The sequence below is a fragment of the Cryptotermes secundus genome, unplaced genomic scaffold (assembly GCF_002891405.2).
Source record: "Cryptotermes secundus unplaced genomic scaffold, Csec_1.0 scaffold1562, whole genome shotgun sequence".
NCBI lineage: Eukaryota > Metazoa > Arthropoda > Insecta > Blattodea > Kalotermitidae > Cryptotermes > Cryptotermes secundus.
The window spans coordinates 1-25,583 of NW_019726255.1; the positions used below are offsets into that span (position 1 = coordinate 1).

The following is a 25,583-nucleotide window of genomic DNA, read 5'->3' on the forward strand; positions in this document are numbered from 1 at the left end:
GTTGGCCCGAGTAACGACGACGAAGAAAGGTCAGGGCGGTTAGACCCATAAGCAGGCGCACTCAACCAGACGTCAAGGAAGGTTCGTTAGAACATTACAACGCCTTACTCGCTGTAAATGGAATGTTCAGCGATAAGGTCATAACATCTATTACACAATGATGCTCTGCACTACATCTGTAGAGCACAGGGACACGAGTCCCACGACTGATGACATGAATCGGCAAATTTCCATGGTAATGTCGGGTTTGACCACTTGCTTCCGGTTCCGGGATATGCGGATGGGCACTGTCAATTTGCTAATAGCATGGTCCCAATTGAACAGTTCAGATTCCTTGTGCCAAGCTTTGCTCCTCTCACTGCCCGTGGTTGCCAGCAGTGCCCAGCCCTCACATTACCTGAACTGGTAACACAAATATTTAACGCCAGAAACACGATGGCTGCCTGTGATCCGGAACAGTACACCTATATTTCATCTGCGGCTATATTCTGTGGGCCCATATCCGCGACAGAGGATGAAGAAGAACTGGAAAACTTGTGGCAAAGAAAGATTATGCCCATGCCGGCAAATGCCACATGTAATGTTTCAGTAAGAGGTCATGACCTATCAGCGACCTTAAGCCTCAATTCCACTTCTGTAAGAAAAGTGATAAAACGCATGGCATTTGAATGACCAACATATAGGGGGAATGAGTGTGCCTTGAAATTATTTTCAGCAGATGGAATAACTGATGAACTGTTCAACGATGCACAGGCAAACGTGAGGGGCATGGTAGATTAATACAAATTGTGATCCAGGGAGGGAGTTAAGAATCTGCAAACCCCAGACGGTGGAACAAGCGTTGAACATAACCACAATGGTGCACAACGCAAAGCTAATGGAGCAGCGTCCCAGGGACCACGAGACACTAGTCGTGAAAACGGAAAGAAAGGACTCCACAAAATCAAACCAATACAAGCAACCATGGCGTCAGAACGGTTAGCCAAGAGGGTCACCGACACGACGACCACAGGAACCACGGGAAAGGAGCAAAGGTCAGGTTCGACCCCAGGATTACATGCTTCTCATGTGGACAACAGGGTCATACAGCCTGAAAGTGTGAGGCAAGAAAGAAGCCAACAAAAGAGACAGGTGATCGCTCCCTAAATAATTTCGACGGTAGAACGCCCCATCAATCGTCGGAATACAGCCGCCTGTACACCGCTAGCCACAGCAGGAGAGAACAGAGAATTGTGTATTGAGGTAAAGGTCCTAGGGACAGATCACAATTTTATTACTGACACCGAAGCAGACGTGTGTCTAGTTCAACCATTTGTGGGGGATGAACCCACGATGGAAATTAGGGAAGCGGTTAGGGCCATAACCGGACAGGACTTGGAAATTGAAGGAACCAGACGGATAGAATTCGTCATTGGGGACAAGCAGTACACCCACGATTTTGTGGTAGCGCCCTTTCCGATCCAGAAACACGGAATATTTGGGCTAGATTTATTGAGAGGGCTAGGCGGCCGTATTGACATAGCCGCAGGAGATAAACCTGGACGGCCAGACAGTCAAGCTGATGTACCCTCCGACAGGAAGGAGAAAGGCGAATATTCAGAAGTCAACGGTGAGAAGGACGGAGCCGCAACCTCAGGAAAACGTAAAAGAGGAAGCAAGGACGGCTACACGAATAACCAAAGAGTCAAGAAGACTAGTGAAATGTGAGGTAAAGGAGGCCTCAGCCGAACCCAGCGAGACAGAATCGTCAGCGGAAGACGGGTAGGTGGAAACACTCCACCAATGGCAAGCTGTGTTGCCAGAAACGATTTACTAGAACCCAGAACACTTTTGGTCACAAGAGGAAAGATAACAGAACAGAAAGCTGTGCCGAAAGCATCCCTCAAGAAATGGATACATTCCGAAACGGTGGAGATACCGCTTCGAGGAATTTATACTGCTCGGATAGTTTCCGGCGTTTTTTACGAGTATAGCGTTGATAGAACATCGCATTCACAAGACACGTGAACGCAACGTCAGCGACGAGCAAAGTGCAAACATAGCAACCTACTGCACTGCCTAGCTGATTAACACCAGCAGAGAAAGTGTTACGTTGCAACCGGAGACAAATATCGCTAACGTCTGTGACATTACGGAAGCAGACCTCGTAGATGACGTCACAAAGACGACGCGACCATCCGACCAAATATATTGAAAACGGATAGGTACCCCCGACAACTGGACCCCAAAGTGAGGGAACAGAATGCCAGTGTACCTAGGTTACTAGAGGAGAAAATAAGCCACTTAACAGCAGAGGAAAAACGAGTTATAAAACCAGCTCTGCTCGACTATCAAGATCTCTTTAAAAAGACGAAAATGGGATAATTCCGCGCACGGACTTCGGACTCCATGAAATTGATACAGGTGAGGCGAAACCTGTAAAACGGAATCCATATCGTATCGCGTATGCTCTGAGAGAAGAGCTGAGAAACCAGACTGACGATATGGTGCAAAGATGCGTGTTGACGAAAGCTGCCACGGAATGTGCCGCACCAGTTATCTTGATCAGAAAGGAAAGTACTGACGGAACGGTTAAGTATCAATTCTGCGCAGACTTCAGAGGCCTGAATGCAGTGACGAAGATACCGGTGTTCTGCATGCCGCTAGTGCAAGAGAACCTGGACAGACTAAACGGAAATCGATATTTTTCATTTGTGGACCTCAAGGTGTAATGTGGTTACGCTAATCTGATGAATAATAGAACTATGTATTGAGTTTTTTGATGTTTAATAGTGTTTTATTATGTTAATTGGGCATAAGACATTGTGAGATGCTCTTGATACATAGCATAAAACGGTAGAATAGCCCTAATGTAAACATGTATGTTGTAACTTGAAAATGAAGACATAAGCTGTGCACATGGCACTAAGAGTGACGTTATGGTTCCAAGAATTGGCTCGAGTATCCAGGGGCCAAGCTCTCCTTATAAGGAAATAGACGCTATAAAGTCACATGATTTTGCCACGCCCGAAGGCATTAATATATAAGGGCTGGCATTGTAAGAGTTCATTATAAGGATAATCAATATACAGTGCTTACGTCGGAGAGCGTACCGCTCTCGGGAGTCAGGGGTTTGATTCCTGTGCTGTAACTATTTTCATGTCTTGCTCAAGTAAAGTGTTTGATTCCACCTCACAAATTCATGTCAGCTACCTGATTTCTTACATCCAAGTCCTCAAGGGGATCTTGCTTACCTGCACGCCCAGCGCTTCGGTTCACAACACTCTATACGACTTCGGCAGGCAGAGTTTAACATCACAGCTGGCCAGAGCATCTCACCTGTTGGAGTAGTGCAAAAACATCGCACCTGTGGTGATTCAGGCTAATCACCTGGTGGCAGCTAATACACATTACCCTCTACGTTCCAAGACGTAGTGACACATTCCGTAACATCCTGAGTTCGCATGTGAATCACCACCCTCACACACGCGAACGTACACAACAAAATTACATTACAAAGGATGCCTGCTATCATATTGAGATACGGCCAGAGGACAAACCCAAGACGGATTACAACGCCGTTTGGGACGTACCAGTACGAAAGACTGGCGTTTGGACTAGCAGGTTCCCCATACACCTTCACCCGAGTTATGGACCAAGTTTTGTTAGGATTAGGTCAAGTAACATGCTTGGTTTTTATGGATGGCGTGATAGTTTTTGGTCGCACATTACAGGAACATATGGAACGCTTGCGGGAAGTCTTTGAGAGGCTACGTTCCGCAAAGTTAACTTTAAATTTAGAAAAATGCCATTTTGCGAAAGTGTAGAATACTTGGGCCATCGTGTAACCCGAGAAGGGGCTGGATCCAGTGAGGACAAGGTGAGGGCAATTCGAAACTACCCTCGATCCCGCACTGTAACGGAAGTACAGTCATTTTGGGGACTGAGTGGGTATTACCGATAGTACATTCCAAACTACGCGGAAATCAGTCGACCCCTCACCGTATTGACAAAGAAAGACCACAACTTCCAGTGGGACAAGGATCAGGAAGAAGCGTTCAGTCGCTTGAAAGCGGAGATCAGCTCCGATACGGTGCTCGCTTACCCGAGCATGGATCCTTCTCACGAGTTCAGGCGACATACTGATGCGAGTGACCATGGGATTTCGGCAGTTTTAGCCCAAGTACAAAACGGGAAGGAACGACCCGTTAGTTACACGAGTAGGCAGCTGACCACTGCTCAGCCTCTGCTTATATTTTATCAAACGATCTAGACCAGGTAGATCATTGTTTATATCCAAAAGTGTAATTTTACTTGTAAAGAACCTATATGCCGAAGCAATAGAGGCTGCAATGTCGCATGCCACTTTATCGGCTTCTACCCGACTTAATTTCTAGTTTAGGTGATATTAACTCAGACGCGAGGCTTTGAAACCGCTCCCAATCTGTAAATTTTTCAATGGGTTCCGAAAGATTCCTAATTTTAACGTGATCCAGTATGTGGAATACTACTGGTAGGTGATCTGAATCCAAAATATCAGAGACGATATCTGACACTCTGATATTTTGGTGAACCAGAATGTTTAACACGTCACCATTTCCCACAGGGGAATGAGTGGGGCACTGTCATGCTGAGATTTCAAAATCACTCTGATCAAATAAATCAACCAGTTTCAAGCCTGAAGGGTTTGAAACCCTGCTATTCCAAAAAGGGTGTTTAGCATTCAAATCACCTGCCAAAATAGTCTTACGTCTAAAGCTTAAGAGCTCATTGATGTCAGTATCACTCCAGGCTCTGCCTGGAGATTTATAAACAGCTGCAAGCAGTACTTCGCTATTACCAATTGGTATGCAGACCCCCGTTGCTTCTACTGAAACAAGGAGTGGTAGGTTTATATGGTTATGGGGAATGCCTTTTCTAACTACAACGGCAGTTCTGCCTTTTCTGCCCCAGTGGCGGTCGATTCTATAAAAGTGGTAGTTTGGAATGAAGAACCTCTCATGAGGTTTCAGATGTCTCTGAAAACAGGGCCACATCTACGTGTAGATCTTGCAGCTGTTTACTGAGCTCATAGCTCTGCCTCCCAATGCAGTTCGCATTAAATGCTATGACTTTGAGGGGTCTATGAACTGTAGTGGCCATTCTGTTTCATTAGATTTAGAACAAGTTTAGTAATGGCCATAATTTTTTCCTCCTTGGACACTGCACCCCTGACCTCTGTCATAATCTGCTGTACTACAGTCACTACTCTCAACATATTGTCAAGGGATTGACCGTTTACATGAGTAGCCTGAACTGACTAACCTGTTTCCTTCTGCAGTGCAGGGGCCGGTACAATCTGCTTCCTTGCTGTGGGTGGAGCCATCGAACATGGCTTTCCTGAGGGTGCTGCTGCAGCTGCTCTACTGTACTGCCTCGGAGTGCCGCCGCGAAGGAGACACCTGGAGTGACGATGGTTGAAGAGAACACCGTCCCTGTGGTAGTTTTGGACATTCTCTGAGCCTTCCTTTTCTGTTGCTCCTCCTTGGCACATTTGCAACCCCGATAATTAGCGGGATGCGGCCTGACTTGCGAGCTTTGTACTCCACCTTTTATACAATGCTTGGCAGGGGAGCGAAATTTGCAGTGCGCTGATTGGCTAGCGTGTGTAATGATCTTCATGAGGCTAAACAGCAAGTGCTGTATAAATGCGAGCGTGGGAAGCCACGTGATTGGTTAGCGCGCGTGATGGTTAAAAGTGAGATGGAAAGTGGGTGCTGTATAAATATATGTGGGATGTTCCCACAAATGCAAAAACACATGAACAGTACAACTGAAGCTTTAACACAAGAAGCTTTGGCCAGGGATATGCATGTGGTCCTCTAGGATTTAGAATATAAATGCAAAACACATGAACAACTGTTAATATGTTTTTGCATTTATATTCTAATTCTTATCCTTAAGAGAATTGGATCCAGTTCATGGTTTTGTATTAATCCACCATGCCCCTCACGGTTTCCTGTGCATCTATGAGCAGCTGATCAGTTATTCCGTCTGCTGAGAATAAATCCAAGGCATACCCATTCCCCACGAATGTTGGTAGTTCAAATGCAATGCGTTCTATCACTTGCATTACTGCAGTGGAGTTGAGACTTAAGGTCGCTGACATGTCATGTCCTCGTATTGAAACATTACATATGGCAGTTTCCGGCATGGGAAGTTTTTCACTTCTTCTTCAGTCTCTGTCGCGGACATGGGCCCACGGAATATAGCCGCAGATGAAATGTAGGTGTAATGTTCTGGATCACAGGCAGCCATCATGTTCCTGGCATTAAATATTTGTTTTACCAGTTCTGGTATTGTGAGGGCTGGGTACTGTCAGCTATCACGGGCGGTGAGAGGAGCAGAGCTTGGCACAAGGAAGTGGAACTGTTCAAGTGGGACCATGCTATTAGCAAATTGACTCAGAGTGCCCATCAGCATATCCCAGAACCGGAAGCAAGTGGTCAGTCTACACATTACTAGGGAAATTTGGTGATTCATGTGTTCCTGTGCTCCACAGGAAATGCGGTGGAGAGCATCACTGTCCAATAAATGAGTCACGACATCATCTTTAAAGAGTCGACTGACGGCCAGTAATGCGTTGTAATATTCCAATGATATTTCAATAAGGTCTGGCAGAGTGTGTTTGCGTATTGTGGTGTTGGAAGGTGCAACAGAATACGTTGCAATTATCCTATCTGGGTATACTTCTCTGATCCTGGAAATAAGCAGTGTGCCAAATCCAGAACCAGTTCCCCTCCCAAGGAGTGGGTCAGCTGAAATCCCTGAAGAGGGTCACAAATCTCTGCTTCTCTTCTTAAAGCGTCCATCACAGGGGCGACGAACTCAGCACCGGCAGTGTAGTGCCCCACAGCCCAGTTGCTGCCAGCACCACCCTGACCGGAAAGGAAGCTGTGCAGTCTGAACATATGACCGAGAGGCCCTGATCAGACATTGTTCACCGAGTCGGGGTCAAGATCCAACAAGATGGCGCGGGGTGTGTACTGTCCACCAGATGATTCGTCGTAGTAGACATGTAATCTCTCACTTTGGAGGTCGGAGTTACCCTGGTAGGCGCCAGTTGAGTCGATTCCATGGTCATCGGAGATAATCCCCCAGAACTGCAGACAAAAAATGTACCTAAGATGAACTTTGAGGTCCACCAAACCAGTCATCTCAAATCTAACAATTCCCTGATTTGTTAATGCATGCACATCCTTTATACATATTTATAATTTCTGACAATAGTCAGACATCAACAGCGCAGCCTGGACTCTCCGGCAAAAATGATTGAAGATTACAGGTATAATATTCGTGTAATGTTAGACAAAATGAAAAAGTAACATGGCTGAAGGTCAAACACCAGAAATGTATCCTGGAATTGTTTCTTGCATGAGTGCAAAGCACAAGATGTGGTTTGGTTTAAAATAGTGCTGAAGGGATTATCATTATGGGGGCACTTGAAACAAAATGGCAGGAAAATGTTCAAGATGCACTGGGTGTATCAAGCAGAGCAGTCCCCAGCGATGTGCTACAAAATTGAAAACTCTTCTCCTTCCACCAGATTGCTGATCATGTCTGTGTCATATGCACAGCAAACAGAAGTATTTCTAATCTGACTTGGATAGTGACAATAATACTCTTCACACTACAATGGCTGATCAGATCGGACTTGCAAATGAAATTTATTTTATAAACCAATCTTACTGTACCACTGTGCATGAAGATGAATTATGGAATTTTGAATGTGATAATGAGCAAACTCTTGTGGAGAAAACTATGTACATTGCCAGGGATGTCAACATGTAAAATAAGAAGTGCCACGGCCGCGCCATAGCTCAAGCGGTTACTCACTGGCTTCCCACTACGGCGGTCCAGGTTCGATCCCGGGTCTGGTCAAGTGGGATTTGTGGTGGGCAAAGTGGCGCTGGGGCGGGTCTTCTCCGAGTGCTTCAGTAGTTCATAAAATTTGTTTTGCTGGCTCACAAAACGCGCCTAACTTTTAAATGTTCCTATGAACTTGCTTCAAAACTCACTTCAAATTCACGGACAGGTTACCCAAGTTTCAAAATATGGTAACACCCACTTTCTGCATACTTTGTATCCAGATTACACATTCGTGGTAACATAAACATGCCTTAGATTCACAACTTCTAATCTACAAAGTACTACATTTGCTACACTGCAAACAACTTTTCAAAACCAGTCTCACCAGATCTCAAATTACAGACTGTTTTAAATATTCCTTCATGGCTCATGTAAACTTGCTTCCAAACAATCAAGGAATGAATACAGTTTCTAAATATCATCAAATTAATTTACTGCCCACTTTCTAGCCAGACATTCATGATAATGGATACTGATATCAGTAGAGTGTCCATTCATTGCTTATTTCCAGACTACCACAGGCCTGCATTTTCGGACTAATGTGAAAGCTTGGGGTTAAAATCAGCCTTGAAATATAACGTACATCCACCCCCCCCCTCCCAGTTAGGAAATACACATTTGGCCACAAAGAATCCAATTATGTTTAATACACGGAGCTGGTAACTGTGACTTTCTTAGGTCACATGTTACATGACGCCATCCTCAACTACGGCCGAACAGCGGCTGTGTCTTTGGTGGGGACGCATCATGGACCAGGGATTTTCTGACTAATGTGAAATATGATTTACCCCCTCCCCAAGTTTGGAAATACACATTTGGCCAAAAAGGGCACTTAACTTATGGAGCTGAGTCCTACTTGAGGAGAAGCCAAATCTGCAGCTACTCAAGAATTTCCCAGCATTTTATGCAACCTGAAGGTTCATTACCATGTTCACAATAGCCCTCCACTGGTCCCTATCCTGAGATTCATTTTAATATTGTCCACCCACCTACTCCTTAGTCTTTCCAGTGTTCTCTTTACTTCTGGCTTCTTCCTATATGCATTCCTCGTCTCCATTCGTGCTACATGCCCTACCCACCTCATCCTCCTTGACTTGATCATTCTAATTATACTTGGAAAAGAGTACAAGTTATGAATTTCCTCATTGTGCAGTTTTCTCCAACCTCCTGTAACTTCATCCCTCTTCGGTCCAAATATTATCTTCAGCGCCCTGTTCTCAGACACCCTCAGTCTGTGTTCCTCCCTTAATGTCAGAGACCAGGTGTCACACCCATATGAACCACAGGCAAAATTATAATTTTGTATATTTTAATTTTTATGTTTTTGGACAGCAGAAGAGGAGACAAAAGTTTCTGGACTGAATGGTTGCAAGCATTACCCGAGATCAGTCTTCTCTTAATTTCCTACCAAATCAGGTTTTGATTTGTTATCGTGGTTCCCAAATATCTGAACTGTGCCTCATTTTCAAAACACTGTTTTCTATCGTTGTCATGATTCTGCCCTGCAGTTTGGTGATGAGACAACAGCATATACTCGTACTTAGTTTTCTCTGTGTTTACTTCTAAACCAACCTCCTTACTTGCGTCAATTAAAGTTCGTGTGTTTTTTGTTACGGTACCTATATTATCACCCAGGACTGAGGGTGTTGAGAATATTTGGACCGAAGAGAGATGAAGTGACAGGAAGTTGGAGAAAACTGCATAATGAGGAGCTTCATAACTTGTACTCTTCTCCAAGTATAATTAGATTGATCAAGTCAAGGAGGATGAGGTGAGACGAGGAATGCGTATACGTGATTGGTGGGAAAGCCAGAAGGAAAGAGACCACTGGGAAGACCAAGGCGTAGGTGGGTGGACAATATTAAAATGGATCTTAGAGAGAGAGAGGGATGGTATTGATTTGATTGATCTGGTTCAGGATAGGGACCAGTGGAGGGCTCTTGTGAACATGGCAATGAACCTTCGGGTTCTATAAAATGCTGGGAAATTCTTGAGTAGCTGCAGGGCTCAGCTCCACGAGATTCACGTCATCGGCACAGGCCAACAGATGATGTGTCCCGTCTGATTTGAGTCACACCTGGTTTTCCTGGACCTTCCTAATGGCATATTCTAAAGCAAAGTTGGAAAAGAGTGACAGTAAAGCATCTCCTTGTTTTAGACCATTCTGGATAGGAAATTTATCAGACAAATGTTTACCAATACGGACGTCAATACACGTTTCGTTTAAACACATTTTAATCAGCCTAAATAGTTTCATGGGTACCCCAAACTGTATTAAAAATATTGTACAATACTTCCCTCCCAACTGAATCATAGGCTTATTTGAACTCTGCAAATAGCTGATGTACTGTCGCACTGTACTCCCATTTTTTCTCCAGTATCTGACGAATGCAAAATATAAGGTTGGTAACCCCTCTCTTACTTAATCACTCACGGAACTGAGTCCTTCTGGAGGAGCCGCTAATTCTGCAGCAACCCAAGAGCTTCCCAGAATTTAATGGAACTTGAAGGCTCATTACTGTGTTTACAAGAGCCCTCCACTGGTCCCTATGCTAAGCCTGATCTATCCAATCCATACCATCCCATCCTATCCCTGTAACATCCATTCTAATATTGTCAACCCACCTAGGCCTTAGTCTTCCCTGTGGTCTCTTTCCTTCTGGCTTTCCCACCAATATCCTATACGCATTCCTCGTCTCCCCCATTTGTGCTACATGACGTGCCCACATCATGATAACCTCTCTCAAAGTCATATTCATTTATACAGTTCTCTAATGTTCTTGTTCTTACTGTTCATTGCAAGCTCATCAATTTTGTCTTTCACATGTTCCCTCTTTTTATTCCTGAAATGCCTGCTTGTCTAGTGTCTTATATTGTTCACATTATCCGCATGTATTGCGCTTGGATCCTGTAACCATTGCAATTTGGCTTGTTTTCTTTGTTCCACTAATTTTGACCATCCATCGAACCATGGCTTATGCTCCTTCAGTTCATAATAACCTAGACTCTCCTTGGCAGAAATTTTGACATTTTCTCTAATACTTTCCCAAGCTCTATTAACATGCACCTCAGCGTCCAAGTTTTCCCAGCATTTTATGTAACCCGAAGGTTCATTACCGTTTTCACAAGAGCCCTCCACTGGTTATCATGAGCCAGATTAATCCAATCCATACTATCGCAGCCTGTCTCACTAAGATACATTTAAATATTGTCCACCCACCTACGACTTGGTCTTCCAAGTGGTCTCTTTCTTCTGGCTTTCCCACCAATACCCTATATGTATTCCTCTTCTCCCCCATTCTTGCTACATGCTCTGCCCATCTCATCCTCCTTGGCTTGATCAATCTAATTATACTTGGAGAAGAGTACAAGTTATGAAGCTCCTCATTATGCAGTTTTCTCCAACCTTTTGTCACTTCAGCTCTTTACCCTCTACCTCTTTTAATTTCCTGAGTTTGAACCTCTCCATATGAACTATGTGGGTTTTTTGTTTACTCACTGCCAGTCTTTCCCTAACCTTTGCCACCACCAGGTAGTGGTCAGTACCACACTCTGCTGTCCTGGATGATAGGACATCAAGTATACTTGAATGCCGTCTCCAATCTATCAAAATATGGTCGATTTGATTGTGCGTCTTCGCTTCAGGAGATGTCCAGTTAAGTTTAATACATCGTTTTCCTTCATGGAACGGGTTTTCGAACATCGTAATGCATTCCTTATGATTTTGCTAAGAGAACCCAAAGAACATAGTACGCACCTGCTCTTGCCATAATACTTAATGACATAATCGGGTGATACTGCATCGCTGTTATGATTCAAAATAAGTAATGACATTTCATAATCATAAGACCCGCAACTTTTAATTAAAACAAAGCTTTGGTACTGTTAGACCGCCCCTGTGGTATAGTGGTCAGAGTTCCTGGCTACAGTTACAAAGGTCTGGGTTCCATTCCCACCGTTACCAGATTTTCTGAGAAGTAGTGGGTCTGAAATGGGTTCCACTCAGCCTCGTCAGTATAATTGAGGAGCTGTTTCAAGGAAATAGCGGCTCCGGTCTAGAGAACCGAAATTAACGGCCGTGAGGATTCGATCTGCTTAAAGGGGGGGGGGCATCAAACTAGCAGTAACTTAGTGAAGGATAAGAATGGTGATCTGCTTGAAGATTCCCACAACATTCTGAATAGGTGGAGGAACTACTTCTCTCAGTTATTGAATGTACATAGTGTCAGTGCTGTTAGGCAGACAGAAATCCATCAGCTGGTCTGATACACCTGATCCTAGACCTTTGAGGTTGAAAGTGCTATTGCAAAATTGAAACTGTACAAATCGCCAGGTAGTGATCAAATTTCTGCAGAGCTCATTCAAGCAGGAGGCGAAATATTACGTTGTAAGATCCACAAGCTAATGACTTCTATTTGACATGAGAAAAATTTCCTGATCAGTGGAAGGAGTCTACTATTGTACCAGTTCACAAGAAGGGTGATAAAACTGACTAGTAATTATCGGGGGATATCACTGCTATCAACTTCATACAAAATTTTATCCAGTATTCTCTCAAGGTTAGGTCCATACATAGATACCTCCCCCCATGGCGCTACAGCCTCCCATTTGGGCCTTGTCTAACTCCATGAAACTCTGCGTTTCACTTTGGTTTTCTAAGTGTTACACATTCGGTATGACTCCTTGGGCGGGTGATCAGCTTGTCGCAAGGCCTCTACCAGTACACAAACATGCATGCCCTGAGTGGGATTCGAACCCACCATCCTGGCGTCTGACCGAGCGAAGACAGTGCATGCCCTAGACCGCTTGCCTACCGTGACTGGATAGATTAAAATATTTGGGGGTCATTAGTGTGGGTTTCGGCGTAGCAGATCAACTACAGATCAGATCTTTTCATTCGTCAGATATTGGAGAAAAAATGGAGTACAATAAGAGTAAATTAGCTATTCATAGACTTGAAGAAATTTATGCATCAGTTAGGAGGGAGTTTTGTACAATATTCTGATAGAGCTTTGGGTAGCCATGAAACTAGTTAGGCTCATTCCAAATTTGCTTCGGAATCATGGGGGGATGAACGCAGTTTCTAAATGTGATCAAATCCATTTACAGTAAAATTTGGTTATAGCAACATCGGTTTCTGCGACACCTTGTCTATTGCATCAAATATTCAATGGTACGAACTAATTCCTCATAAAGCAACTGTTTTTATACCTTGCTTAGTACGACATGCACAAATGCATCAACCTCGTATGTAACGTCATTTTCATTCCTGAATTTCTCTGATATCGTGGGAAAGTTCGATGTGTCTGCCCACCCTCACTTTCTCTACTTGCTGACGTGACTGTCCTGGAAGAATACGACCGCGGGCTGCAAGAGGAGCGTGGGTTTTATGCGAAAACAAGGGTGTGGGGTGGGACTGCGTGAATAGTGNTTCGTAAAAACGGATATTGATTATCAGTAGAGTGTCCATTCATTGCTTATTTCCAAACTCCACAGATCTGCTTTTTCCACGTTACAAATATTTTCTGTCTAATGTGAAAGCTTGGGGTTAAAAATCAGCCTTGAAATATCATGTCCCCCCCCCCCCAGTTAGGAAATGCACATTTGACCACAAAGGGTTTAATATATCGTTTTCCTTCATGGAACGAATTTTCAAACATCATAATTTAACTGCTGATTTTGCTACTACAACCCAAAGAACATAGTATATTGTGACATGCTGAGCTATGGATGACGCCCCTCCCCCACCCCCCGCCAGCCGTGATGCGCTGAGCGAAGCCGAAGCGAGCCGATGTTAGCCGAGTCCTAGCATCCTGGTCGCTAGGCAACGCGAGTCAACACCGGTGACGTCACCAAGTAGTAACAGCGGTTACTTCTGCTAGTGTGGCTAGCAACAAGGCTCCAGACGACAATTGTCCGATCAAGGCTACATAAGGAGCAGCGAAGGCTATTCACAGTCAGTCAGCGAGTCCTGGAGCTATCTCCGAGTTAGTCCTCGAGCTACCTCCGAGTTAGTTCCGAGTTAGCCAGCAACTAGTCAGTTGTATTGTGGCATTTGGAGTGTACTATTTGTGATACTGCAGATAGCAGTAATAGTGAATCTGTAATTTGGGTGATTGTAAGTGCGAATGTGAAATAAAATTCGCTACATCAAATACGGCGTGGAGTTATTTGTCGCGATATACGCCCAATACGCGACAATATATATCTCCTGCCATAAAACTTCATAACCTAATGAGGTTATACCTGTACTGCATCACTGACATCGTTCAGAATACGTAAATACAATTCATAATCATAAGGCCCGCAACTTTTAATTAAAACACAGCTTTGGTAGTGTTAAAGGGAATGTGAACTTGAATGCTGTGAGGTAACATGGGCATCTGTATACATGCTTGGCCACTGCACCGAAGTTTAAAATTAGGACTAATTTTGTGTGAAATGTGTTCATGTTGTGCTCCTGGAAGGACCTTTACAGCCAAATTATCATACACAGAAAACCCTCAGCTGGTGATGGTGACGGCGACACTGCATTATTGTCTCCATCTCCCTACACTGCAAATATTTAGGCCTGCTTCCAGTTGCTTTCCATCATATCGGTCACATGCAAAATCTCTGTCAATATGCGAAGCATACTATTCACTAGGGTGACACCGTCTAGTCTGGTCTAAATTCACAGATGTTTCAGCCGACCATAGTCCCTCCATCTTCAGGGGGACTAAGACTAAATAAGCAGTGCTTGTTTTGCCTACTCTTGAACTCTGAAGATGAAGTCAATAGAGTCACACCCCATAAGATCGCTGCCATGAGAACCCAGAATTTCACCAACATGTTTCCATTATGCTGCTAAATTACACAAGAAAACCAACTTACTCCAATACAGAAACCCACAACTTGCACAGTCACAAACGCGGTACCTCAATCAATGCTTATATAACGTATTGACATGACTCCTGAACTCCGGAAGCGAGCAGTCAGAGAAGTCCATTGCTAGACAACGGCTTCCCAGGCACGTTTCTTCAGCAACGGATAGTCACATTACAACGTGACCTGTTGGAGACGTTTCGGAGTACCAAATCACCTCCATCTCCAGGGTTGAAAACCAACCAAGAAACCAGCAGAAGCATGCTGGAAGGCCAAGCGTGTCACTTGTTTCTGCTGGTTTCTTGCCTGGCCTGAGCAATGTATTCCTCATAATCACCACTATCATGTCAAAGCCAGAAGTCACCAGACACTGTGATTTGTATGAAGTGGCTTTCAAATTTTGAAAATATTCAAAGCTGATTAACAGGCATCGTCCTAAAAAACTGTGCTGCAAAGAAAGGAGAACATACAGCTGATTTTCTATGATTTTCGGGGTGGCGAGTGCATACTTCAAATATGAAACTCCACTCCTGTGACATCATGTTTACATTTGTGTTCGTACATGCGCCCTTCCAATTTAAATGTGTAAACAAAAGTTCAGAATACAGCAATGCAATGCCAGAAGAAAAGAAAATGTGCCATTCATCATACCTGAGGTCCATTACAACATGTGACCCTCAGCTTGTCACTGACTGCTGCATGGAACTGGTTAGGCCTCATTCACTTCCTAAGTCATCTGTCTTGTTCACAAAAGTTAAACACATACTGTGTACTGGATATGTCAGACTGTACAGTCTGTTCAGTCTGTTCGGGGAAACATGCTGCATCCAGCTTTATAGCATGACAGTCACTGCCTTGAAAACCAGAGAAAATTCGGTCCAGTAAAACCTTCACTTCTTAATAAGAATGACTTGAATAATCAGTTCTGACCTACGCCAATGGCACACATATTTCTTTCACATGTTCTTTTTCTGGATTATTTTGCGATGCTGTACAGTCTGTTTGACTGAGTAAGGTCAGTGAAGAATATCTCCCAGATTGAATATATTTCGAATAATGTTATTTCAAGCATCATAACTTGTACTCTTCTCCAAGTATAATCAGAATGATCAAGTCAAGGAGAATGAGATGGGCAGGGCATGTAGCAGGAATGCGGGAGACGAGGAGTGCATATAGGATATTGGTGAGAAAGCCAGAAATAAAGAGACCACTGGGAAGACCAAGACGTAGGTAGACGGACAATATTAAAATTGATCTTAGAGAGAGAGAGAGAGGATGGGATGGATTGCATTCATCTGGCTCAGGATTGGGACCAGTGGGGGGCTCTTGTGAACACGGTAATGAACCGTCGGGTTCCATAAAATGCTAGGTAATTACTGAGTAGCTGCAGAATTGGCTCTTCAACGAGGGGCTCAGCTCCATAACTAACTAAAGGTAAAGTTGTCCCTGTGCTTAACTAATTGAGCATTACGCCATGAAGGCATATGGGAGAGTGGCTGTATACATTCACATTTTCTTGACCTTGGTACCAGATGAATGGTCAGCTTCACGCCCCTGCAGAAAGAGCCCCCGGTACCTATTGGATAGAAGGCTGGGTGGACCCCACAGACTGTCTGAACGACACGGAAAAGCAAAAATACTGCCCCCACCGGGGCCCGAACTCCGACCCCTTGGTCGTCCCACCCATAGCCAGTGGCTGTATCGACTGGGCTATCACGACTCCTTGTATTTATAACATTATAATAAAAATATGTAGATAATAAAAGCAGAAATCTAAGAACGCTTCATTAGATGAAGCAATAATTAACCAGAAATTTGAAAGCAACGAAGGACTAAACTTTCTATCCAACGCATTATATTCACGGCAGTATTATTAAAGTTTCTTTGCACTGTCTTACACATTACACACTTACCCAGCACCTATAACATGTTGCCACAGCCTCCAACATGTAAATTAACAATTCCAGACATGTTAAATTTTGAAAGTATAACTTCACTGGTTTGTGCAATAAGTAGAAAAAACTGATATGGCGACCGTTTGAGTTGTTCCTTACATTCCTTACTGTGAAGAGATGCGGCGCGTACACGTGATATATGTAGCCAAGCGCAATGACTGTCCAGAATCATAAGTCCACCTTGCCTGTATTCATGCACCAAGGAGATACAAAGATGGAATGAGACACCTTGCACTGAAATACAATGATTTCCGAACGCAGTCAGAAGCAATTAGTTTTAATCTGTGTCATTCTTTGACAAGAAAGAAAGTCGTGTTTGTCGGTTGGGAGGGTGTGAGGGGTGTTTCGACTATTCGGTTTATTGGCCGAAGGGGGAGGTGGCTGGAGAAAACCGCATAATGAGGAGCTTCACAATTGTTACCACTCGTCCATATATTTTAAGGATGAGAAAATGGGCGGGTATGTAACAAGTGCAGGAGAGAAGAGAAATGCAGACTAAATTTTGGTAGGAAAACCTGAACAGCAGACTAGGCGTAGATGGGCAACTGATGTTAAAATAAAATACAATGGAATGAAAAGTAATTGTTCCAGCAATTGGGGGGTGAGGGGGGGTGCATGATTAAAGTCTCTCGCGGCAAGCTCCGTCAACACACTTGATCTTTGCTTCGAGATCCAAAGTTACAACCTTCCGAGTACAGTAGTAGCCAACCAATACATCGTAAACTACTGAACTGTTTGTTGATCTACTTAATTTCTTCTGCGGAATGAGGAAATTGAGAGTGCCAAAGTGGAGTGCCGTACGGTGGCATGATTCTCGTATGTGCAAAGTGGAGTGCTACAGAAAGCGACTTCCACCCTCGTCCCGGCTACATTAAACAAAAGCTTGAATATTCTTTTGTTGGCAAACCTGAATTTTGAACCTGTCACACATATCTGTAAAGTTAAACACCGTAGTTGCTGTGACGCAACGTAATCATCATGCTACAAACTAGCCTCAGTCTGGCATAAGAGCCATTTTCAGGGTCTCTGTCGGTAGAAAGGGTAACTATTTTCCCAGCACCCCACCCAAACGACAGACATAGCATCTGCTGGCACAGATATCTTTTATGTGAGTAACTTTGCCTGACATGAACAAGACATTTTTTTTTGTATTCCACAATGAGACTGCTATCAGTATTGTCAGGACATTTTTAGCAGAAAGTTTACACCTCCATGAAACTTGCCTTCCAACGCTTATGAATCAACCAGAAACATACAGCGTGACTTTTTACAGAATTGTGGCAAAGCATGTAATAAGCTGTGGGTAAATTTTGAGTAATTTAGAAGGAATTGTGTCGTGTAATACTGTGTTGGTTTAGTACCAGACTCCTGCAACTGCTACAGAAAGATAGGAAGAGGAAAAGAGCTAGAAAAAGGAAGAAATAAGTACTAGAATGCCTGCATATTACTGAATATGAAAACAAAGTACTGTCTTCCCAAGCAACTCATTTCACTTATTACAATAAGTAAACATGTAGAAAGAACCTCCCTTCCAGTGAGTAAGGTGATCGCTCCCTTCTAAATTATTTTCACTGTATTGTTTCCAGTCACGTGACCATTAGTAGGCGTACAGTATGAGGTACTGACAAACCACATAAAGAATGCAGAGTAAGGAATTCTAAGCTACACACAAATCCCGGGTGTCCGCCACCATCTTTCTCAAGTCTCCAATACTTTTTTTTCCCCTGGCAGTACAGCCACAGTGGGCCTAGGCCTACCTCCATGAACTTCACGTTCACTTCGGTTTTTCTAGATCTTACACATTCAGTGGGACTCTTTGGGTGGGTGATCAGCTAGTTGCAAGGCCTCTACCTGTACACAAACACAGAAAAACACACACACACACAAACGAAACATCCATGCCCTAAGTGGGATTCTAACCCACGATCCAGGTTTCCAAGCGAGCGAAGACAGTACACGCCTTAGACCGCTCGGCTACCGTAACCGGCCCCAGTACGACTTTATAAAACAAAATATACAGACAGGATTTGTAGCTTATGGACCTGGTCTACACAGTAAAGATATTCCCTGTTGCATTCTCCCAGCAAACTCATTTACAATTAAATAAGCAAATCACACCCTTTTGGCGCAGTCGCAATGAAAATTTCAAAAATGGACTTCATCATGTGTGTCTGTCCATCTGTAACAGACAGTTCTGTTAATTTGCTAGAGCCACCGGTACCCATACAATAGGAGGTTTGGTGGATCCCAGAGCAGGCCTGGACACAGTTGAGCAGAGAACAATCCCCTACAACTGGCCGGGAATCGAATCCGGGCCGTCCAGTCCATAGCCCGTCGTCGTTCTCCTTTTAACGTGTCTCCCACGTCGAATGTTCTGTTCACAAGAATGTTAGCAATGCTAACACTGTGATGACCAAGGCCTAAAAATATTTTTAAAATAACCGAGAAAAACCAGAAAAATAATCTAAAATTAAAAAAGACCAAAAAATGTATCATGTCATGAAAAATCTCCTAATTGTTTTAAAATGTATTTTTAATCTTTATTAACACAGTGAACTCAACGTAACTCTTCTAAATTCAACCTCTTTTATCATATCCGTCACAACAAAACTAATATCAAGATCAGACCATTTTCGGCCCTGCTACTTGTTCCGGCTGTTGATGGCCATCATCAGGCAAACACATGATTTACACACATACACACCACTGAATCGCAGTACCAACAAAATTGGATACAATATTATTAAAATATATAAAAACACTTGATGTAAAAAATACAATAAATCAAGTTATATAAAACAGAACTATGATATAAAATAAGAATAAAATTCTTTTGGTGTTTTTTACATCAACGTGTGAGTCGTTGGTTTGTGATTTGTTTGTTGTTTCGTTCCCATGGACAAGTTGGTATATTCATACTTATGCGTATATAAAATTGTGTATGAGGCTCGTAATGTAGATGTAGTAAATTATAATATTAGTCAGTGCCTCATCTCACAAAGTATTGTCCGTACTGCAGGGAATTTAAACGACGACTGATACGGTGTATACGGAAGTGGTGGAAGGGGTGAGGGGGTATAACTGTATCGATGAAGACTGTAGCAAGACAAGTGCGTGAGAATGGTACAGCATGAAGAGGATGGGCACAGGAAGAAATATCCTGGTTAAGTGATTTGCTTTAATATCCTCCAAGTCTCGTCATCTGTCTTGTTACATTCCTCTGCTCCCTTTCCACTCCTACGTGTTGTCGAATGGTGTGCATCGAGGCTAGTTATTAACGCCGTCTCCAACTAATAATGCGCATAAATACTCAATCGCGGACCATTTCCTTTGTATGCTGTACTACGCTTGACACATCCACATCAAAATGTCAGTACTCGCTGAGATAAAGACTTGCCGTTCCTTCGTGATGAGACGCATAACTGACATCCATTCAAGGTGTCAATGCCAGACAGTTTGTTTCTTTTTGTTACTCCCAAGTTTCATAATAGCTTATAAGTCTAACGCCAGATAAACTATCTTTCTACAGAGAGAAAGAGTCAGATGTTGAATTGCTCCTGGATAGCCCAAATTATGCAAGACACAATAGGTCAGGTCCATCCAGGAAGTTGGGTAAAACTGCATAATGGGGACGTCATAACGGGTACTCTTCCCCAAGCATAATTAGTATGATCATGTCAAAGGAGTATGAGATAGGAAGGGCTCGTAGCACGCATGGGAGAGAAGAGGAGAGCATATAGGATTTCTTGGGAAAACCGGAAGGGAAGAGACCAGCAGAAAGAAGTCCACGTATGAGAGAAGGGTAATATTAAAAATTATTTTAGAGAGAGAGAGAGACTGGAGTGGTATGGACTGGACCGGTATGAGTCAGGATAGGGACACGTGAAATACTCTTGTGAACACTGTAATGAACCTTCATGTTCCATGAAATGTTTGGAAATCCTTGAGTGAGCGAGCGATTGGCAACTTGCCAAGATGGACTCAGCTCCGATCTCAGGATACTTTATTATCAGGTTGAAATTCGAAGAGGAACGATAAGCAAGACTGGTCAACAGTCTTGATGTCAGGTGGCAGCATATAACTCTGTGAATCGGTTTTCTAACATGACGCTACATGAATCACTTTGAAGGAATGAAACCTCTGATTTTCTCCTGCAAATCTGTATTCCATCAACAGCTCGAAATAATCCTATGGATACTATATAGTCTCAGTGCTGACATACTTCCTCATGAAGCTGAGGCCTGTTTGAGGAGCTACCAATTCTGCAGCTACTCAAGAATTTCCCAGCATTTTATGGAACCTGAAGGTTCATTACCGTGTTCACAAGAGCCCTCCACTGGTCCCTATCATGAGCCAGATCAATCCAATCCATACCGTCCCTTCCTATCTCTCTAAGATGCGTTTTAATATTGTCCACCCACCTATGCCTTGGTCTTCCCAGTGGTCTCTTTCATTCTGACTTTCCCACCAATATCCTATATGCATTCCTCATCTCCCCCATTCATGCTAAATGCCCTGCCCACCTCATCCTCCTTGACTTGATCATTCCAATTTTACTTGGGAGAAAAGTACAAGTTATGAAGCTCCTCATCATGCAGTTTTCCCCAACCTCATGTCACTTCATCTCTCTTTGGTCCAAATATTCTCCTTAACACCCTGTTTTCAAACACCCTCAGTTTGTGTTCCTCCCTTAATGTCAGAGACCAAGTTTCACACCCATACGGAACCACAGACAAAATTATAGTTTTGTATATTGTAATTTTTGTTTTTGGCCAGCAGACGAGAAGACAAAAGGTTCTGGACTGATTGGTAGCAAGCATTACCCGAGTTCAGTCTCCTCTTAATTTCCTCCTGAATCAGGGTTTGATTTGAATCTGAACTGTGTCACATTTTCAAAATAATCCGTCCAGGTCCGAGGCTTCTTGAGAATTTTCGTAACAGGTTTATTTTTTACGGTGAGTTGTTAGCCTCACGCCCAACCCCAAAAGTTGGAGGACCACCCCTTGTCGGCTCTCGGCGACTACTTATTCAATATATTCACAGCTTCCCTCCATATCTGGAGAGCGTCTCCTCCATCCGCAACCTGAGGCCGCGCCATGCCGTGGTGACAAGTGACCCACCTACCACTACTGACAGCGTCATTAAGTAATGAACTTAGAAAAGAAAGGCTCTGTTCTGTGGAGTTGTAGTTCAGAACCTCGACACATTAATCACGAGTAGTGAAACATGTGGACTTTGAAATTTCTGCTTGCCTTATAAAAACTTTTACTAATAAAATAAATTTCTGTAACATCACAAATTCTGGACAAGATATCTGTACGTTGGTACAGTTGTATTTTTTTTTCAGTGCTGCATGTTACTGAGCTAACTTTAAGACACACATAGAAACATATTTGTATTAAAGATTTAATGTTTAAAATTTAAAAATGCACTGCAAATTTGAAGTTTGTGCTTCATTTCGAGCAGTAGGTAAAGGTAAAACCAGTAAAACTATCCCTGTAAGAGGCTGTGAACGTCCATAAGGTTGTGGGACGTTGAGGCTGTCACGTTTGTTCTAGACATTCGGCTCACAGGTGACGGTAAGGTTGGTGCGGTTGGAAGGATTAGGTAAATTGAAAAGAATCCCCTTCATCGGGACTCGAACCCATGACCTTTATGCTTGTAGCAGGGTGGCTCAACCAACTACGCTTCCGTGTCCCTTAAGGGCCCCGTAGACGGTCGGTCTCAGCGTCCGTTTTGCCTCTGCAGTTCTAAGACGGAAAGCTGAAGAGGGAACAGACATTCCGTTTTGTTCTCAGTTTTCGCGGATCGTGCACGGAGCAACATGTTGGAAGAAATTTTAATTTTCACCGCTCTAGCGTTAGCTTTGCGATCAAAAAGTAAAAAGAAAAAGACTAGGTCAAAAGTGGGCAGAGGCTTCTTAACGTAAACGAAATAACCTCTCGCATATAAATTAACTGGTATGTTTAACTCTAGAACCGGGTGATTGGTTCATTTATTTAAGGATGGACACCTTCTTCACACATATCAGAAAGAATGACAGTGCGTTTCCGCCGTTCCATCACAATGCACTCCAGCTCCCGTGTCTTTATTCGTCTTTATCTAAAAGTTAAAACACGGCCTAAAAATGTATCATGTCATGGAAAATTGACTAATTTTTTAAAATGCATTTTTACTGTGAACTCATCATTTCTCTTTTAAGTTCGTCCTCGTTTTTATGTTGAAAATTAAGCAATATATGTTTGAATTTGAAGTTAAATGTTTCAATACGATTTTTTCCACCTTGTTGGAACGCTTAACAAATGTACATATATGGTATATATTCCAGTATTTAAGTGTCACCTCATTCAGAGTTGCAATAGATGACGGTCGACATGCAGAGATTCTCGAAAGTGAGAGAGCGCCTACTGTCCGACAGCACATTCTTGTACTTGGAGAAACTCGCTTTCCGCATCTGCAGACAGTGGGAGCGTACGTGAAACCCCGACAATTGGCGGGACGCAACATGCTGAAGTGGAGGCAGAGTTCCCCTTTTCTGGGCACTACTTGTGTAGGTGGCCGCCTCCGCACCACAAACAACGTGGGGGTTGCTTGCAGTTTGCCCAAACGTGGCCGAACTGCTGGCAGTTGTAGCACTGCGTGAGCGCGCTTTGTGCTTTATACGCCTCTACCTTGATGGCAGTGTGGCAGAGGTTGGTCAGTCGGAAGAGTTCTTGAGACTTCTCCGTTCTAGGTCCCTCAACGCATGGAACGTACCAACTACGACCTGTGTGCGGCTAATGGCACTACCATCCGCACATACGGATGGCTACCTCTCAGCCTCAACTTGGCCCTACGCCGAGAATTCACGTGGCGGTTCGTGGTGGCCGACGTCACGCATCCCATTATCGGCGTGGACTTCCTATCGCATTTTGGTCTCCTGGTGGACTGTCGGAACAACCGCATTCTGGACTGGGTCACGACGCTGTCAGCCCCAGCCTCAACGGCCGACAAACTGATCCCCAGTGTAAAGACCATCAGCAACAACAACACAATGCATTGTCGTCAACTATTCCACAAAGTTCTACCTTAGATAGTAAAATGATAGATCGACAGTAACACAGCCAAATGCCTTCTTGAAATCACAGAAAGTGCCACCAACTAATATTTTGTTAATCAGTGCATTTAATATATCATTAATTTATGTGAGGCCATTTTTGTAGATGAATGACTCCTAAAACCATACTGTTCATTTGCTAATATGTTGTTGCTCATTATGTGTTGGTGCAGTCTTGCATATATATCCTTATCAACAAATTTTGAAAACGATGTCAGTAATGATATAGGTCTGTAGTTAGGCAGATTAGTTTTAAATGATGGTTTTATTTCTGAATATTTCAACCAAGTGGGAAGACACCAGTTGGGGAGATGTTAGAAATATGTTAATTGGGAGCTAATGAAAGGAGCGTTGATTTTTAATTTCTAACCTGAATTTCATCATACCCACCACAATTTTTGGTCTTAAAGGCTTAATTATATTTTCAAATTCTTTAGTACATATGTTGAGTTTAATTTTTGGGAAGGGAATCGTGAAAGCTTGAGACAGATAATTTGAATATTTGTCAATACCCGACTCTATAATGTGGCTGACGTTTGCATTATTGGTATTGATAGTCAGCTATAGTTCGAAAATAATTATTTAAAGAATCTGTAATCACATCATGACTATCAGTTAATTTCCCTCCAGTGTTTAAAAACTGTATACCTGCATTATTATTTTTGTACCTGTGTCTGATTTTATAATGCTCCAGGTGGTTTTCATTTTTTTATTACAATTATAAATTAAACTATTCTAATGAAGATTTTTAGCTGCATTAATAATATTGGCCAAAATTTTACAGTTTGTTTTATAATTATATTTTAGATCTGACTCATACCTTGCAGAATCCCTGGGAAAATGGAAAAATTTTATTCTGCTGTGCTCACTGGATATGCACCCAAGAGCAAAACATTTATTTTCCCCCATTTATCCTGCAAGAAATAATACAAAAATTATAAACAAAACCACAGTACACTCAGAGTTTCTTGAGGTCCTACAGTCCTTTAGGCTACACCGAAATATGCTTAAAATACAGAAATAGGATTTCAATGAAATATCGTTGCAGCACTATTTGACTTCATGTTTGCTTTTAATTTCATTTGGCATAGTTAGCGTAATAATTCATATACAAAAATAACACACTGATGTAAATTCGTGCGTAAATATCGACTGTCGTTCCACAACATCAAATAAAAATCCATACTTACTAATTAATTCAACAACATACCTCAATGATCCAGCACATCGCTAGATAGTAAAGTACTTCTATACAAGACCATCATAAAGCCTATTTGGACCTATGGAATCGAACTATGGGGATGCGCCAGTAAATCGAACATAGCCATAATGCAACGAAGACAGTCCAAAATACTGCGGATGATCACAAATGCACCTTGGTATGTGTCTAATCAGACCCTACATGACGATCTCAATGTACCATTCGTCAAAGAAGTCATCCAAGAAAGAAGCATAAAACATCACGATAAACTAGGACACCATAGCAATACATTACTGCAGCCCCTACTGGAACAACAACAACGAAGAAGGCTAAAGAAATTATGGCCCGCAGATCTACTTGATGGTTAGAGGATCTCTCATTGGAGGAGCCCTCATCACGACACAATAAGCACACGAGGACGGTGTTTAAATTAGCAAATTAGCTAAAAGAATGTATTTTATTCTGATTGCTAATAAATATATATATATAATTAAAAAAAATACCTCAATGGAGTAACTTTAGCGGATCAAACGACGCAATATTCAAGCGCCAACGCCTGCCAACGCCCAAACCCTTCAAC

At 42.9% G+C, this 25,583-nt stretch overlaps 1 long non-coding RNA gene across 2 annotated transcripts; it reads right to left on the minus strand.

Moving 5' to 3' along the window:
• Positions 1-50: 50 nt before the first annotated feature.
• LOC111864151 lies at positions 51-25,583 on the minus strand. 2 transcript variants are annotated; one of them, XR_004512992.1, is made up of 4 exons: positions 25,507-25,583; positions 24,623-24,716; positions 5,284-7,121; positions 51-3,318 (listed from the first exon to the last, which is right to left on the minus strand). It is a non-coding gene; the product is annotated as an uncharacterized LOC111864151 (long non-coding RNA). The 2 variants fall into 2 exon arrangements; XR_002842741.2 differs by lacking the exon at positions 51-3,318 and having other exon boundaries at positions 5,066-7,121.